Below are 18,796 nucleotides of genomic sequence, written 5' to 3' on the forward strand. Positions count from 1 at the left end.
GGTTAATGGCAATAGGCTCGCCCCCTTTTACATGGGACTTAAAAATAGGCGACTAGGAGTGGGTGTGTACTGTACGGTCACGAGCATTAATATGTATACACTTTGGTACCTGGTCACATTAACTTTTTTGACAAATTTAACTGTAAGTCTCACTAAATGTCAAATATGTTAGTGCGACAGAGTCCTAAAGTGGGTACATTATATTGCTCATGACTGTACACCTCTGTTTACCCCTTCGGGGATACAGGCGTGATCTTATTTTATGTTATTGTATTCGCTCCCAGTCCAGCAGAGACATACCTATACATCATTGCATTAAGATATCTTACTTCTCTGTTTATACTACGGCTTTGTGGGAGGAGGATAAAGCGACCTATTTACGACGTCAAGATTTCGTGAGTTGACAAGCGGTGCGCCTCGTAAAGTAGGAAGAGGACGCTGAGTACTCTGTGGTCGTGACCTCAAACAAACGCAATTGTTCTTACTTAACATTTTGAACTTCGTAAATTTGGCTAGAGATAGTGTGAGTATTTCAATTTATTTTACGTTATATTACGTAGGTAGTTGTGTGGAAAAAAATGCTATTCAGCAATTCAGATACAGCGGCAGCTTAGCAAGAAGTGCCTTCAGATTGAATTTATATCTCGCAAACAACAAAGTGTATACCATTTCGTTTGACCATTACCGTAGATACAGCGCTTGATACAAAAATGCGGCGAAAACTTGGCGCTTGTTTAACTATACATTCGTACACAGCGGTATATACATTCAATAAAATCGTGTCAAATTAAGAAAGTACGCATCGTGTTATTACGTATATTAGCGCGTGGTGTTTAAGAGTATTTTAAACTAAAATAATAATTTTGGTGGGTTTTACTGCGAAAATTAAAATGTTTTTATACTACTTTTATAGGTAATATACACAATGTCATTACGTATTGAAATATGACGTCTCATCCTTCATTTTTCTCTTTGTGCTTTTTTGCAAGTTTTTACCACGCACTTCCCCGTGTTGCCAGTTCGGCGCCTAATCGCGCACTGAGGTAAAGTACTGTCAACGTCGCTATATTAACAGTAACTTTGCGTCCCACTTTTTGAGCGCTGATGTTCAATCTACGGTAGTAGTGAATATATTTTTTTTACCTATCAAAAAACATAAGTAAGTAGGTCCAATTTTGAGAAGAAATACTGCTGAAGATACATTTTGATGCAGTATTTCGGATAACTAATGCTTGCTGCACATAGAGGGCGTGACGAGCTTTACATGGAACCGTAAACAAATTCCCTCATCCTTCTTTCCTAGCAGTGTGTGTGTACATCAAGCTTTACTGCCGTGAGTGTGAAAACAGGCCAAAACAAAGCAATCTCCCTTAACAACAAAGAGACCTCGTAACTCAATAATGGGATAAGGGCTAAAATTTTAGAAAAAGAACAAGATACAAGTGGAAACATGAAAGCTGTTACAAAATTCCACTTCAACTGACGACGGTTAACATCCACTCGTTTACTTTACGATACTCCTAAGCCAACCCACTTTCAATTCACTGCCTGATTAAGCATAGCCGAAACTCGTAAACCGTCTTAGTACGTGTCTTATCAACTTCTTGATCAGAAATTTATGGATAATAAATTAGTTAACTGTTTGGTCGACCGTGCCCTTCTACAGACGGAGCTAAGGTGCCGCGAATATTACTAATGACTTGGAAACACGAAAGGTTCTAATGTAGTGCTATAGACAATTGCGATATGCCAGCTATGTGCTCTAACTCATGTCCTGGATTCATATCGTGCATACATAAAGTTTCATGTTTATAACGTGTTTGCATGGATTTATGCTGTGACTGATTGTTTATAAGCAGTCAAACAAAAGAGGTGTATAAAAGCTACTGCTTAAATAAGTATTCATGTTTACTCAAGCTACCTTTAGTTGATTTGGTAAATCGTTAAAGTCGTGAGTGTACGGTTTTCTCCCTTTGCAAACCTCGGACGCTATGAGTCTGCTCTGCTGCTCAATAACATGACCCTGATAGTGTGGTTGATGAGGTCGTTGATCTTACAATCACAGCCTACACAAGAGAAGAAGAAGAAGACTATGCTGTATTATCCACTTTACTCTTGATACCACTTAAGGTACTTATATTTTTATATTTACAAGCAACCACTTTCATTTCTAATAATTTGGAAAAGTACCCACTCGTTAACATGCTCACAGACCCACACCCTCTAATACCATACACGCTTTCACACAGTAGACTCAATTTTATTATCTTAACATCGTACTGGTACTGATGTCAAATTAGTTCATAAATGCGTAGATTGGAAAGGAACGGAAGGAAGTCTTCGCCTAATTAAGTAGACAGAATTTCAACGCATGCTGCAAAAAAACTTATTTTATTAAACGTTACAACTCAAAATACGCGTTTCATAATTGTAACTCATGCCTTCGCTTAGGTAAGGAAAATGCCTCCAAACTAATTTCAATAGACAGGTAACGGAAACTAGTTCGTTCCAGTTCAATATGATGGACGGAGTATTTGGCATGATAGCCGATAAGATTGATGACCAAACTTCTATACTTTTGTTTCTGTTACTGCTTCACCGAACTACGCGTAGCGCAGCTACATTTCATTTTATTATACTCGTCGAGAATCGAGAAACTTTTGCATCAAGGTGAGAGAAAGTAGTTCGTCGTTATTTTGTTTAGGTAAGTTTTGAAGGAAGTGTTTCAGAGGGCTTACTTGATATGCATCACGTGACATTTGGTTGGGTAAGTACTTTATGTCAATTCTATACAATTTCAGTCGCTTTATTAATTATATTTATTTGCATGTATTTATTGGTAAGTTGTACTTATAGTTTGTACCCGCAATATTTCAAGTTTTTTTTAAATTCTCACCTTATGGTTGTCTGGAACAAATCGCTTTAAGCAATAAGGCCGCCATTTGCCATGTACTTAGTTATGAGTCTTTTTGTAATTATTTCTTTTCATTTTTTTTGGTGTAATAAAGTGTACGTATTTGTATTGTATTAATTTATTTTTGTTCGGCGAACCACCGGTCACCTTTAAATGTTCTTTTATTTCTAAAATACTTTGGAAGCAAATGTCTGGTGCTAGGTTGTAGCCGGCATAAAGTGGGCAGCAATTATTGGGCAGCATTTCAATTAAAATACGCCGACTACGCCGATACGAGTAACCGGCGATTTTGACGGACACGGCGAACCGTGTTTGTCGAAGTGGTAAGATTTTAAATATATATATTTATTTAAAAGTACTTAATGACTTAAGTAGTAATGATTAATGTTATTTAATGACTTGTTAAATAATATTCAACCTGCTTTGTAAGCTTCGGTTTAAAATTATCAACTGTATCATTTTATTTCCCAAATACCTACACACTACACACACATTATCTCCGTAGGATTATCCCATATTTCCCACAGGGCCCGCTTACCTAACCTGAAGATTTGACAAGTCCGGTTTTTTACAAAAGTGACAGCCCAATACAGGTTAGATCACATACCTCCGAAAATGCATTTCTCGGGAATGTCGGTTTCCTCACGATAGTTTTCTTCACCGCTGAGCACGTGATATTCATTTATGATAAAAACATGAATTCGAAAACAAATTCGACTCGAAACGAATTAGGTCTGTGTTTGATTCGAACCTGCGACCTCAAAGTAACAGTCAAGCGTACCCACACACAGTTAATGAAAAAATATATATAAGCCTACATAATATAAATAAGGTCAAGAAGAGGTTTAGGAAACGAATAGATTGATATATCATCTGGCTCTAATCTCAACTATCCTGAATTATAGTCAAGAAAATATCCTCCCATTCTTTGCATAAGTCATAAATCAGAAGGGCCACCCCGGAATCCCTCCAGGCATTATGAAGGGGGAAAATAAGCAATAGATATTAACCAAAAAGTGGAACGCATTTTGTGAGTGAGTTGTTTAGAATATTGCGAACGGGCTGAAGGAAAATAAAATTGTGTTACCGGAAGATTTCGGAAACTTGGACGGAAAGCTGTTTTATATTTTTTGTGATTTCATCACTCCTTTTATCTTTATGATTCTACACTGGTATGAATAAAATGTCGTTCGTAAACTAGACAAATTCCGAACGTATTTATCTTTTTACTTGTAATTTTAAGCAAAGTAAAGGTGTGAAAGAACAGAATCATTATCAACTAACTTGAAAACTCTATTAAGAAATATAATTTAGGTAAATGTAAAAATAATTAATTTTGAGACATTTTATTTTAGTATCGTTAAGGCCTACATACGTCCCACTGCTGTGCACAAGCCTCTCCTCAATCAGCTGGAGGGCGTATGGAGCATACTCCACCACATTTCTCCTCCAGTGCTGTTAAGGTTAAGTAAGTAGGTTACTTATTTTCAAGAAATGTTGTTTATACCAAATTACCAACCGATCTTGATATTGACAAAACAGAAAGATAAAGTAAGTAAGTAATTTGATCCACGACCAACCTTATCATCTATTCAAAATGAACAAGCAAACATAAATAGAAAGAAATGGCAATAGTAAATATTTACATATACACTGAAATTGTCTCACAGACAAGACGACATCGAATTATATTTTCCGTACTAGAAACATTTACGTCATTGAACGCCGCTGGGGACTGTCTTCGAAACTCAGTAACTGTGTTTGAACGCTCCGTGTTCGACTTATAAAGAGAAAAACATGAAACCTACTCTCCTCTGGGGAGGGCGTTCTATCGCAGAATATCCACGGCCGTCCGTTAGTTTGGTATCGATGTCACTTCAAAAGCGTAACTTGTAAAACGGTTGCGTGGTGCTCTAGTATGGAATTTTATATTTTTAAAAAGCTCATTAACATACAGTCATGAGCAATTTAATGTACCCACTTTAAGACTCTGTCGCACTAACATATTTGACATTTAGTGAGACTTACAGTTCAATTTGTCAAAAAAGTTAATGTGACATGGTAGCAAAGTGTATACATATTAATGCTCGTGACCGTACACTATTAAAATTACAACTTTTTCATATTTGCGAGGAGAACAGTTTCAATACCACAAATGTATGAAGCTTTCGATCTTAATACAGCGTTAACAATCGAAATCATTTTAGAGAATATAGTTTAAGTACAAAGACAGATTTTTCTTTCATATCAATAGAAAAATTTCTCAGATAATATCTAAAGTCTGTGCAAAGAAATAGCCTCGAGTCAGAGTAATAACACGAACCTATTTCTGGGTTAAAAGATTATAAGAAAAAATGTAGTAAAAGGGAACGAAATCGTAAAAATATCGCGTGTTCAACGCAAACGTTTTATCACTTTATTAAATGTTCGAGTTGTTGTATAAATGCAGTAATGTCGAGGTGGAGTGCTACAATTCCATCATTGCATGGCCAACAGCAATTCACTTTTTATTGGTGTAACGAGTGTCCTGTCTATGGAAATTCATTCGAACCGTAAAACAACTTCATTAGCAATGCTACCAGAAACATCAATTTGGAATTCAAAGTCTTCAAAGTTATTAAATATACACAATCGATATTTAATTGCAGCTTGATGAAATGACGTTTGAAAAGTTCAAACTTAGGCATATTTGGACAAGAAAAGCCGCTTTGATAGGGATATTACAGACAGTCTGACAGTTTCGTGGATGTCTCACAGATCTAATTATACGAACGGCCTCCATGATCTAGTGGTTGAGCGTTCAGCGGGCTCACGATCCGGAGGTCCCGAGTTCGAATCCCCGTAGGGACACATCACAAAAAACACTTTGTGATCCCAAGTTGGGTTAGGATATTACAGGCTGATCACATGATAGTCCAAAAAGTAAGAAGATCCGTTCCGTTCGGAAGGCACGTTAAGCCGTTGGGCCCGGTTTTACTACTTACTGATTTAAGTAAGTAGTCGTTACATGAGCCATGTCAGGGACCTTTGGAGACTCAATAGTAACCCTGACACCAGGGTTGATGGGGTTGGTAATCCACCTCACAACCTACACTGTAATGTTCTAACCAAACTAGTGATCACAAAGTGTTTTTTTGTCATATGTCCCCACCGGGATTTGAACCCGGGACCTCCGGATTGTAAGCCCAACGCATAAACCACTAGACCACGGAGGCCGTTACCTACTTATGCTAAAAATAAACCTTTTTAAACATGTACGTTGGTAGATAGCGACGTGACGTGAAGAGCACGAAAGAAAGGTGTGTCGCTTGAGTATTGCATCCTATCATGCACGTATTTTTCTTTCAATCGCGTATAAATAAGGGTAAGGTGAACGTAGGTGTGTGTTGCGAACATATTCCCGGCCCGCGGGATTTGTATCTCGTCTCCCGCAGCGAGGGACGTGTTCCAAATACCGAGATCTTCCTGGTACTCGCATCGCGTAAAACTCTCGTTTGACGACTGTCTGAAAGAAATCCAAACATTGCACAGCCAGTACACATATCTATCGGTGGCCCGACAGCATGCCGAGACTGTTAAGCACCACACGTCGAGACTGCATTACAATTCGCAGTGGCTTTTAAAATATAACCAATAACAATTCCAACAGGCTCAATCTCAGATTTTGCAAATAACAAGCCCACTAGGGAATATTTCGAAAAGTTGCGGAAACGAAATTATTTCTATGTTGATTACGGCCACCCGGGGAAACGTCGTAGCTATTTTAAAATGAATTCCGGAGGGAGATAAACGAAAAGATACCTGCATTTCGAGAGTTCGCTCTTGAAAATATTTACACAGGATAATCTTGTAAGAGGACACAGGATAAAAAGAGGAGGTTATGAAAGGTTAGAAGAAGAAAATAAATTGGGGTTGATATATTGTCCCTGTGGAGACCTACGTGGAATGAGGCTTTGTAAAATATGACTACCCGAGAGCTTGTTGCTGCGCATCGGCCATATTATAATTTGCATCAAGAAAATATCACATATTATTCCTATAATTAACATGAATTTAACAATCACTTTATTTAATATTTCAGCCTCTGAAAGAGTAAGCTGAATTGATGCGGATTTCAAGCTGGCTTATTCTTGTTAACTGGCGGTAATAAATTAAGTTTACCAATAGGTAGGCTTTGTTACTAAGGATTAAACGGTACTTCCAATAAATTAAAATACATATCAAAATAATAACGGTCTGCGATTGTTGAAGTAAAGCAACTTTCGCAAAGGCCGGTCAGAGGATGGGTGACCACAAAAAAAAAAAAAGTTTTCATCTCGAGCTCCTCCGTGCTTCGGAAGGCACGTTAAGCCGTTGGTCCCGGCTGCATTAGCAGTCGTTAATAACCATCAATCCGCACTGGGCCCGCGTGATGGTTTAAGGCCCGATCTCCCTATCCATCCATAGGGAGGGCCCGTGCCCCAGCAGTGGGGACGTTAATGGGCTGGTGATGATGATGACCAATTAATTTATATATAGGTAATTAGTTCAATCTCTCTGGCAACACCAACTAAAATATTTTTTTGTGAGTTATTTGTTTTACCCTGTCACTTTCTCGCGTTCTGTGTAACAAGTACCTACGCATTGCCAATAAATCTATTCATCTCAAGTTGGGCGTTTAATTGGAAGACCAGACCTCAACAAAGTGCACGTACATACTTATTTGTCATTGGCGTTAAACATGTAGTTATCTTTTGTTAAGATACTTACATGTACGAACTTATGTCTTTATACTATATATTTATATATTTCCAGTTAGCTAGCGCCAATTTTTAGTTTTAGATTACGTCAAATTCTTATTTTGATCTTGTCTTGTTTTAGTTGTATTTGGAATTGGATACCCCAATAAAAAGCAAGACCCGTGGTCATATGCTTACACTAGTGCGTCAATAAAGAAACAAACGCACCCAGTCTCAACTTAACCATAAACTAAAACCAATACCCGTTTACGCAGAACCTATAATCGACACATCGGTAAACACTCCGTACCCTAATTTACGGCGTTCACACCGAAAGGGTACAAATGCGAAATTATACATACATTTAAAAGGTCCCATGTAACAACAATATTGCGACCCGTGACAGGGATCCGTGGAAATCGGAGTCCGTGACTACGATAAATCGTTTAATTCCACCCCGGTGACTCGGCCGATTGCGAGAGGCCAAAACGCCTGCACGATTTACTGCGAACTCCCGCTACCTACACTGGGGTACAACAAGCTGTGATTGCCACACTAAAAATCGGTTTTATGAACATTTTCCGTCATCGCTAGCGATTTTTTCTTATTGTCGTGATAACTGGGTGTTAAATATCTTGCGTGAAATTGGGGTTTATATTTTGCCGCGTGATAAGTTATTTTTATGCCTGTATATATCGAAAGATTTTCGTAGGTAAGGTTAGACAGGCAATTGCTTCTGTAAAAAACCGGGCCTGTCAAATCTTCAGGTTAGGTAAGCGGTCCCTGTGAAAAACGGGATAATGCAAATCCTCGAATGATTATTGTGTATTTAGTGTATTAGCTTCTTAATACAGCACATGCAATTGTGCTAAACTAAAGCACTATTAAGCAGTCGTGATAACACAACGTAACGTAGCATCAAGCTTTTATGCCCAAAGGGGTAGGCAGAGATGTATATAGTATATACAGCCACTCCTCCATTCTGTTTAATTCACATGGTGTCCTTCCTAGACAAATTTCGTTTACATTAATTTTTCAAAAGCATTTTACTAGATTTGTATGATTTGCTGAGACACAAACCATATTATTCTAGAAAAAACAGAAAGACTAAAATATAAATTTAGTCCATTACGTGCAATCCTTAGAAATCTTTTTACTTTGTGATTTCGTCAACTTCCTGAGAAATCTCAAACAACGTTTTATCCAGATTGAGATGAATTCAAAAGAACTACGTTACACAAAGTTCTAGGTAGATAAACTTTTTAGCGGAATGTTATTTTCCTTTTGGAAATCACTGTACTGCTACCCCTACGTAGTTCGACAACAGTTGTGTTCAATTTGAATGGTTACAATGGGTGTCCGATCGATGATAAAAAGTATCGGAGAATTGGGGTGCGTTTCAAATTCGTAAGCTTGTTATTTGGTACTTATAAGATACGCACGTGAAAGGGTTGTCTGTTGACGTGGAAAATTCTCGGAAAATTGGAAGACAAGAAACATTACGGAACAAAAAAGTGATACGTAACCAAGGAGGGTACCCTACGATTTCCCTCAATCAGCGCTTGTCGCTATCAAACCACTAGGGTCGATTAATTCTTTCAAATATATTTCCTCTCAGACGACGCCCGGAGCCGAGGTTCGCTCCCAACTGGGCATCCTCAGGCCTGTTGTCTTAAACGTTGTACCGGGTAGAGTCGTTACATGAGCCATGTCAGGGGCCTTCGGCGGCTCAGTAATAAGCCTGACACCAGGGTTGATGAGGTTCGTATTCCAACTCACAACCCACACGATAAAAAGAAGAAGACCGGGTGAGAGCCTTCAGCGCTCCCCATTTGCCCAGCCAAGTAGTTAATGCCATCTGCGGAAAATCTACAATAAGTCATGACAAAAAAAACCATAATCTTATATCTACCTAGTCTGTCGTAGATGCTTCTTCATAGACCAAAGTGAGGGGTAACAAGTTTTTACCACTAAATCCTTTGGTTTACAGTGGTTTTCTTCACAGTTATGTCATACTTGTGTAGAAAACACTGGAAACGTAATTAAAACACATAATGCCGGGTTCTTACCGCGTTAAAATCAGGGATATGAGACTCCTTATCTTTCAACACTGTTGCAAGTGTCATTTTTTTATATCTCTCTCTCAGATAACAAAAAATCTGTCAGCTTTTTCATAACTTCTTCAAACTTACCCCACAAAAGTAGGTATTAAAAACGAACAATGCAACAATAAAAAATTGCTAGTACAAACTTGGGCAAAATGGGGTTCAAAATCCGTGAGATATTCATTCCATTCACAAATGCGAGTTCACGGTTTCCTCTTGCATAAAGAAATGAATTTTTAACAAAAGCCCTGCTTTCTAAAATGTAAATAGGATTTTCTATCCCAAAGCTTCGAAGTACAGATTACTTCGCTTGACTTATTATACTTGCTTAAACTAAGCGTCTCAGTGCTGAGCGTGTAAGAATATCAAGCTTACCTTCTTACTGATTGTGATTCTATTTCAGAGAAAGTCTATTAAATATTTAAACTGGTGAAAACAATCATTAGTATTTTGAGGTGAAAAATATTTTGTATTATGATCTGCTACATTTTAAAATACAGTACTCTCACATACCCATTGCATTACATCATTACTGTTAGTATCGGACTGGCGAAGGAAGACCTAGAAGGACTTACATTGACCAAATTGGAGATGTCCTTAGAAGAGGTTTAGTACGATCTACTCTGAACCGGTGCGTACATGTATGAAGCGATTGATGAATGTGGAGGAAGCAAGCGAAGTGTGTCAGGATCGAAGCAAATGGAAAACTATAGTCTCTGCTTACTCCGGTGGGAAATAGGTGTGAGTTTATGTTTGTATACAGCATGTTTGTTAATATCGGGAATCGGGAAATTGGATTATTTGCTGATTAACCGACTCTACAGCTATACCGTTTCATTCAGTGCATACTCATTAAATCAATTGACAACTTTAGAAGTATTGATGAAATCGTTTTGTAAGCTCACTGTCGACGATACGTATTTTAAAGTGTGTGTTTAATATTTACTAAGAAATTAAGAAAAAAGTAATAAGCAAAGACCAATAAGCGAGTAATTTACTCACGCCGTACTTGCCTCTGGCTCCAAGCTACCCAACCTTGTCCATATCTACTGCTCTAACTGTACGTAGAAAAATAACATTGTGAAAAATAATATATTTTCAGGAAATAAGTGACAGATTTTATATTATTTAATTTCGGCTTATCGTCCCCACCCGTTGAACCTTTTTTGAAGCTGTTAATTAGCATTAAAGATTCGAAGAACTTAATATATATATATATATACAGGGTGTTAGTGACATCGTAACGAATACTCAGAGGGATGATTCCGACCATGATTCTGAGTTAATATCAAGTGGAATTTTCCGTAAATAAAAAATAAAATAAAAAAATAAATAAATTCATTTCGGCGTTGCCATTATGAAACTATTTAACACACTCAAATCATTATAGTCTATATTATGTTTTTATCGAAATCGGAAAGCTTTCCGAGGCCAGAATATTCAAATATTTTAGTAATTTTCACATATTTTTACTAAAAAAGAAAAAATATCTATTAAATCCCCGAAAAATGTATTATGTAAGTACTTATATTTTACAGCTACAATGTTTAGTTAAGGTATTTTCTGTTCTTTTTTATTATTATTATTATTATTATATTTTAGTATTATTTGATAGATTATATATTATATTGTTTTTTAAGATGTAAATAAAAAATAAGTTATTTTGGTATTTTAAACGTTTGTAACATATTTCATTTAAGTAATCGAGGTTTATTTCACACACAAGATGATCTCTCTTTGGTTGTATGGTGTTAAATAAAATAAACAATATTCACGGGTTAGACAATAATGGATTCTCTTTGGTTCGGATGGGTAACTAGTATATCTTGAAACATCATAATAATTATAAAAAACGAATGCAGCTTGTGTGGATTTCATTACCTGTTTATAATTACATTTTTTACGAAGCCTGTGGTGGATGCCCACTTTTTTTTTCAATATTGTTACCTAATTATTAATATTATAATACAATATTTTATTATTACACGCCTCTCCTCATTCTTGGGGGTATGGAATTACCATGCTCCTTCACTGGGTAGTTATATACCTAATTATTATTTGTTTATTTACTATATAGTAGATTAGTAGGTGTTATTAAGTGTATTATTTTTCCCCTCAGGTGGATTAAGGGGAGACCTGTGTCCAGCAGTAGGGCGTATATAGGCTGGTGATGTATGTTATATTATTTATGTATCCTTCGCGATTATTTCGTATCCAAAATTATGGTGTCCACAGGAGAGATGGGTTGGTAACTCAAGTAGTCTTCTGAACACTTTGTATTGCCTCGAAAATTAAAAGCGTAAGCACACTCCGGACACTTCATACAAACAACCTCGTTTTACAAATACACTACACATTGCTATTATCGTACACGCGTATCTGTGTGTGTGACGACTGACACCATACGATTCAAGTCTAAACTATGTTCACCCCCCGGTGGGGTAAACCTAGCTCAGACGCTGGTGGGGAGCGGAGAGTTGCCTTCTATACGTAATATTATTCCTGATTTTATGGCGTAAGTTATGTTTGCCTACTTTTTGCATCAACTGTGGCTTAATTCAGTAAGTAAAATGTTTATTTTTCATAAAAATACAGAAAATATTGGTACAATAAAAAACCCACAAAACCAATTCCTCGGGTTGTCTGTCTTTGATTACTTAGAGAATACGTAGTTTATGTCTATATGTATTTATATTCAGTGAATTAGTTTTCAGAATTCAGCACTCGGATATTTGTCAATCAAAACGAGCGTACCTACTGTAAACGATATTGAATTCTGTTTGGTTCGAAGTGGTTCGTCCGTATTCAGAATTCCGTCCGCCAATGAAAGGAAAACGCAGTCGTAACTTATGTGGAACCTGACACTCGACTTCATGATTTATGGATAACACAGGCTTAGTGTTCTAGCGGAACATTGGAGATTTTTTAGGCTTTTTAGCTTCGAAATTAGATACGCAAACTCAAGAATCGTTTATCTTCTTTTCGAATTCGTTTGTTTGTTTCTTATTTAGAAAAAAATACGCATAAGTACCCACGATTTCTTTGTACGTTGCTTGGAATAGACAGAGCTTGAATATTTATGGGGTAGTTGGTAAAATCAAGATTCAGTAAAAGTCGAAATGCCAAAGTCTATTGATTTGTGTTGTAAGCGAAACAACCCAAACCGATTTAGAAAAGACAAATTAGCAAGTTATCCTTTTATAAACGGCCTCTGTAGCACGGAGTAGTCTAATGGTTAGATCATCAGACGATCTGGAGGTCTCAGGTTCAATTTCCGGTGGTGAAATATCACAAAAATTACTTTTTGACACCTAGTTTGGCTAAGACATTGCACGCTGATGATCACTTGTATTGTCCGAAGGTAGTGCTTCGGAGGGCACATTAAGCAGTTGGTCCCGGCTACTAAGTATGTAGTAGTTACTTGAGCCATGTCAGGGACCTACACCAGGGTTGATGAGTTCGGTCATTGACCTGATACAACCCACACAAGACAAGAGTTTTGAGAGAAAGAGAGAATACCTACCTATGTAACCCAACAAAATCCCTTAGAAAGTGACAAAACAATCAAAAGCTTTGTAAAACATATAAAAAATTAAAAACCGCCGTAAAATAAATCTTTGAACCGAGTGAAATAACCCGGGAATTGATTTTAAATTCGGCTCTAGAGAAATTAACGTTAATAAACTGTTTGGAAAACACGAACGAAAGCGATAATATCCCGTGATATGAATGAGTGGGAAAATTTGGTCCATAAATTTGAAGGATAAAAGGGAATGAAAAAAGGAATATTCGACTACGAAGGGAAAAAAGGCTGCCGTTCCATCGTTCAATGAGGGACTTCCTAGGCTACGTTCCTCAAAAACAATATAGATGGCGCTGTACATACTTTTCTTTGTTTAACCTTCTAATTTCATGGATAACAGACAGGCATCTTTTATCTTTGGTTTTTTGTATAATTACGCCATCAAACCGACAACAATCCACCAGTTGGAGACTTCTCCTACAGAGTGTGCGGTAGAGTTTGCCGCTCTAGGATTGGCTTGCACAGCCATTAAAGAAAGTGCATTTCTTCGAGGCAATGACGTCATAAATCGTCTGAATCAGACGTATATGGCCAATGATGATGATGATGATTTGTATATTTGATGACCTTTTTTATTACACCCAGGCACAATAACACCCTCCAGCCATTATTACTCTGATTAGAATTAAAAAGAAGCAATGATATAAGTAGCAACGTAATTCTACACATTATGTGATCCAAATATCAAGCTACAATTATTTTTATATGCTTCTGCGATTACATTGTGTTTGGAATAATTAAGTCGAGTGATGAGAAAATAGGTAATTGTCACGTTAAAGCTGTACAACGCCATCTATATTGTTTTTGGTGAACGTAGCCTGGAAAGTCCGTAAGTGTTGTGGGTATTTGTGAATTTATGTGTTAGCCTAAAACGTCAGTCAAGTTACATCATTTTTACCCACGACGGAACGGAGCAGGTATATGCGTTTAGGGTGAGAGATGTTTGTGTGTGCGTTTGTGCAAAGTAATGTTATCACTTATCTTCTAAACTAATGATCCGATTTTGATGCGGTTTTCAATAACGGGTTTGTGTTTGATGAGTTCATGTTATTAGACAGGTGTCATGTCTGTAACTCACTAGGGGGCGCCACAATATTAGTGTTTAGAATCAATATTATTCGAAACGCCTCTTCAATTTATAATAGCAATTTATTTGTAATAGTTTTTATTAGTTAATTGTTTTTGACATGCGTTTTTAAGTATATCTTCGAGAAACAGACACGTTAGGAAAAAACTGTAAACATCCATATTCATTGTTTAGGTACTTAAGTATATCTATTACCGATGTCTCGAGATATCAACTCTTTTATTTATAGAAAGTATTTTTATGTCTAATATAATATTTCGTTACATAATAATTGGGTTAAGTCAGGGGTTTTGAGTTATTTTATTCTTTTTCGATGAGATTTTTACCGTCGTGGGTATTTTTCAAAATTTTTAATTTTGGTTAATTTTTCTATCATCATCATAATAACTTTTATAAGGAATCCAAAGTCGATTTGCTATCCTGTTCCTTACCTAAATTTAAAAAAAATATTAAATAATTTTGTGAATGTTCGTTTGGCCGAGTGATCTTTAACCATTTAAGTTTATTAAGTGTTGTTTTATTCTTTTAAAGATTTATTTCTCTGTTGTTTCTTTATTTTATGTAGATTGTCGTCCTTTGTAGCGTTAATAAAGTAGCATGTTGTATTTGCCTATAATTGGACGAGCACTAGTCCAGTATTTGTAAATGGGTTAAGTTACATGTAAAAGTGTTTTTGTCTGTTGGCAAACCTAATAAAATAAATAAATAAATCATCATCATCATCATCAGCCCATTAACGTCCCCACTGCTAGGGCACGGGCGTTCCCTATGGATGGATAGGAAGATCGGGCCTTAAACCATCACGCGGGCCCAGTGCGGATTGATGGTTATTAACGACTGCTAAAGCAGCCGGGACCAACGGCTTAACGTGCCTTCCGAAGCACGGAGAAGCTCGAGATGAAAACTTTTTTTTTTGTGGTCACCCATCCTATGACCGGCCTTTGCGAAAGTTGCTTAACTTCAACAATCGCAGACCGAGCGCGTTTACCGCTGCGCCACCGAGCTCCTCCATTTTCTATCCTTGGTGGAATAATATACATAAATAATACCAGACTGGAAAGAAAACTTACAAGTAAAAGTTTAGCAAGGAGTGACTTTCCAGGCTAAGTTCCCCAAAAAATGCGATGTATTAGATTTAACGTGATAATTACTTATTTTCTCATTGCTCGGGAACATAAGTACTTATTCAAAAATATAATGTAATAACAGAGGCGTATATAACAAAATAATTGTTGCTTGATATTTGGATCAGATATGTTTAATAATTATGTGGCTACCTATATTGCTTTTCTTTATTTTGTGTTGTGCCTGGCTGTAATAACAAGGGTCATCATTTATACAAAAAAATAAAATAATAAAAGATGCATTTATTATTAACAGGTTAAACAAAGGCAACACTGTAGAGCTGAAAATTCCCTCATTCGCAACACAGCCGTAGTCTATAGTAGGTAAATTGGCGATTTATTAACTTATGTTGATAAGCGGGTAACTCTATGCCAGTATCAAGTACCTACTTGTAAAGCGGGCTATTGATCGACTACTCGTTAAAAAATCTGCCTTTTTATAAATTGGAGAAGCTTATGTTTATATCTCAATAAGTTTCATTAAGCTTTATATATTGTATGTTTAAACAAAGTCAAGCAGTTTCGAAGCCAAAACTGGCATCTTAGTCTAGTTTGGTATGTCGCTCCAAGTTGGACTAAGTCGTATTTAACTTATGTGAACACAGCTTGTGTAGCGACCGCATACCAACAAATTTTGACACCGTATACTTAAGCACAATTTGCGAACTGTTGGTGCCGTGGTTAGACTTTAAATTAACTTTCGAACATTCTTATCTCACTATGAACTTTAGTTTATTGCTCCCTTATCTTGTTTGGTGATCAACGTTTCTAATGTAAAACTATTTCAAGTACTTAGTGGAAATATTTACACTTTCGGTATAATGAGCTCACTCTTTTTTGTTTGAATGATTAATTATTTCAACCCTTCTCGAGAGGTGACCGTGTTGTGGGTCACCTACGATATCCCACGTTTAGTTTCTACTAATTAAACTGCTCGATATCCGTGTTTTATGGAATCAAAACGGATAGTTATTATTGGCGCGGATATTTGATTTGTTTATAGGTTGTTTATAGGAGAAAATTGTTCCTTAAACTAAAAGTTTCTAGACAGAAAATCTCTGAAACAATTTCACAGGAAAAAACATAATCTGCCTGCAACGTTAAATTCTGGCATTTTCTAGTGGGAGAAAATGCTTTGTAAGCCGACACGTTAAGTTCGTAGAAACAATTTTCCCGGAAATTATGCATACTTTAATAGATTTAAAACAAAATGGATCCTTGTTATATTAACGGTCGATCGAGATTGCACCGTGGCGGAATCGCCATGGTTCCACTAAGTCATTACCTGGTGAAAATTAAGTTGGACTTACGAGCGCCTACCACGGCATGTTCTGGCCTTTTAATACCGCAAAACATGCAACTATTCAATCACAGCGATAGTGTTTCTGTTGTAAATAGTTTGTACGAGAAACGCAAACAGTGCATTCCGAGTTTTATTGTTTTACGAGGTCGACGCTGAAACATTGACCGAAATCAAATATAGGACAGTAACTGTATGCCATTAACGTAATGAAGATAAATGTGTTGTCATTAAAGAGCGAGCAATTTACTCTTTAACAAACCTTGTATATTTACATACTTACACGAGTTAATCTGTCTTAACATGTAGGTACATCATCATCATTATCAGCCCATTAACGTCCCCACTGCTGGGGCACGGGCCTTCCCTATGGATGGATAGGGAGATCGGGCCTTAAACCATCACGCGGGCCCAGTGCGGATTGATGGTTATTAACGACTGCTAATGTAGCCGGGACCAACGGCTTAACGTGCCTTCCGAAGCACGGAGGAGCTCGAGATGAAAACTTTTTTTTTGTGATCACCCATCCTATGACCGGCCTTTGCGAAAGTGCGCAGACCGAGCGCGTTTACCGCTGCGCCACCGAGCTCCCAAATACATAAAGACGAAAATTTTAATCGTATGAATATTATTCGACACATACAGTCCCGATTAGCCGTAGGAAGTACGAAGAGCGTATGGAACACTCTACCTTAGCTGCTCTATTTACAGGTTGATACATCTAAAAGTTTCAAAGTCACTAAATATTCAACCAATATTTTTCAAGCTACCCGGCTTTTAACGATGGACTTACGATCCGGAGGTCCTGGCTTCGAATCCTGGTGTGGATATATCACAAAAATCACTTTGTGATCCCTAGTTTGGTTAGGACGTTACAGGCTGTTCATCCGATTGTCCGAAAGTAAGACGATCCGTGTTTCGGAAGGCACGTTAAGCCGTTGGTCCCAGTTACTACTAACTGATGTATGCACGAAGTCATTACATGAGTCATGTCAGGGGCCTTTGCTCAATAGTAACCCTGACACCAGGGTTGATGATCTTGGTAATCCACCTCACAACCCACACGATAGAAGAAGACGCTACCCGAAAACTTTACAACTAAAGTAGATATTGGCCCCGATTCCTGCAGACACCGCCTAATTTTATTTAAAGTTATATCCGTCATTTTCATATCCGTCGAAAAGGAAAGGGACGGATGATTCACAGCTCTTAATTTTAGGAAGAATGAGTGAATGAATGAATAACCCGGGCGAATCAAAAGGTACGTCGCTGGTATGCAATCCGTTTGACGTGCTGCCTACTTAAATGTGTCGGGTTATTGACGGATGTAAAATTTTTAGACGGTTGGTTTAGATTTGTGCTTAAAATTGACGTGTGTTCCATAAATTTTATGCTTGTCGATTACCCGTCCCTTTCCTTTTCGGCGGATAAGAAAATGACAGATATAACTTAAAATAAAATTAGATGGTATTTACAGGAATTAGCACCAATGAGTTTAATAACTGGTTAAGGACCAGTCATCTCTTATTTTATCCGTTTTACGCTCTCAAGGCATTACAGTCGACTGAAGAAGACGGGAAGAAATTCCGAGATAATTACTAATTTGGTCTCCTAGGAGAAAACTAAATCATCCATGATACAATTTGTTACAGAAATGAACACGAAATAAATTAATATAGTTAAATGCCCACGAGAGATGTCTCATTTGTAACAAATTGGACGGAAAGGAAAAATTACTGGGACGTGGTATTGAATTGGGTGTGAAATTACTGACATTATTGTTGTCACGTTGGTATAATCCATTACATTATATAAATTCACGCTCGTATTCAATATGTAATATAAAACCGCATACACTTTTGGTGCTGGTATCATCATCATCAGCCCATTAACATCCCCACTGTTGGGGCACGGGCCTTCCCTATGGATGGATAGGGAGATCGGACCTTAAACCATCACGCGGGC

This window comes from Pectinophora gossypiella, chromosome 2, assembly GCF_024362695.1.
Source record: "Pectinophora gossypiella chromosome 2, ilPecGoss1.1, whole genome shotgun sequence".
Lineage (NCBI taxonomy): Eukaryota > Metazoa > Arthropoda > Insecta > Lepidoptera > Gelechiidae > Pectinophora > Pectinophora gossypiella.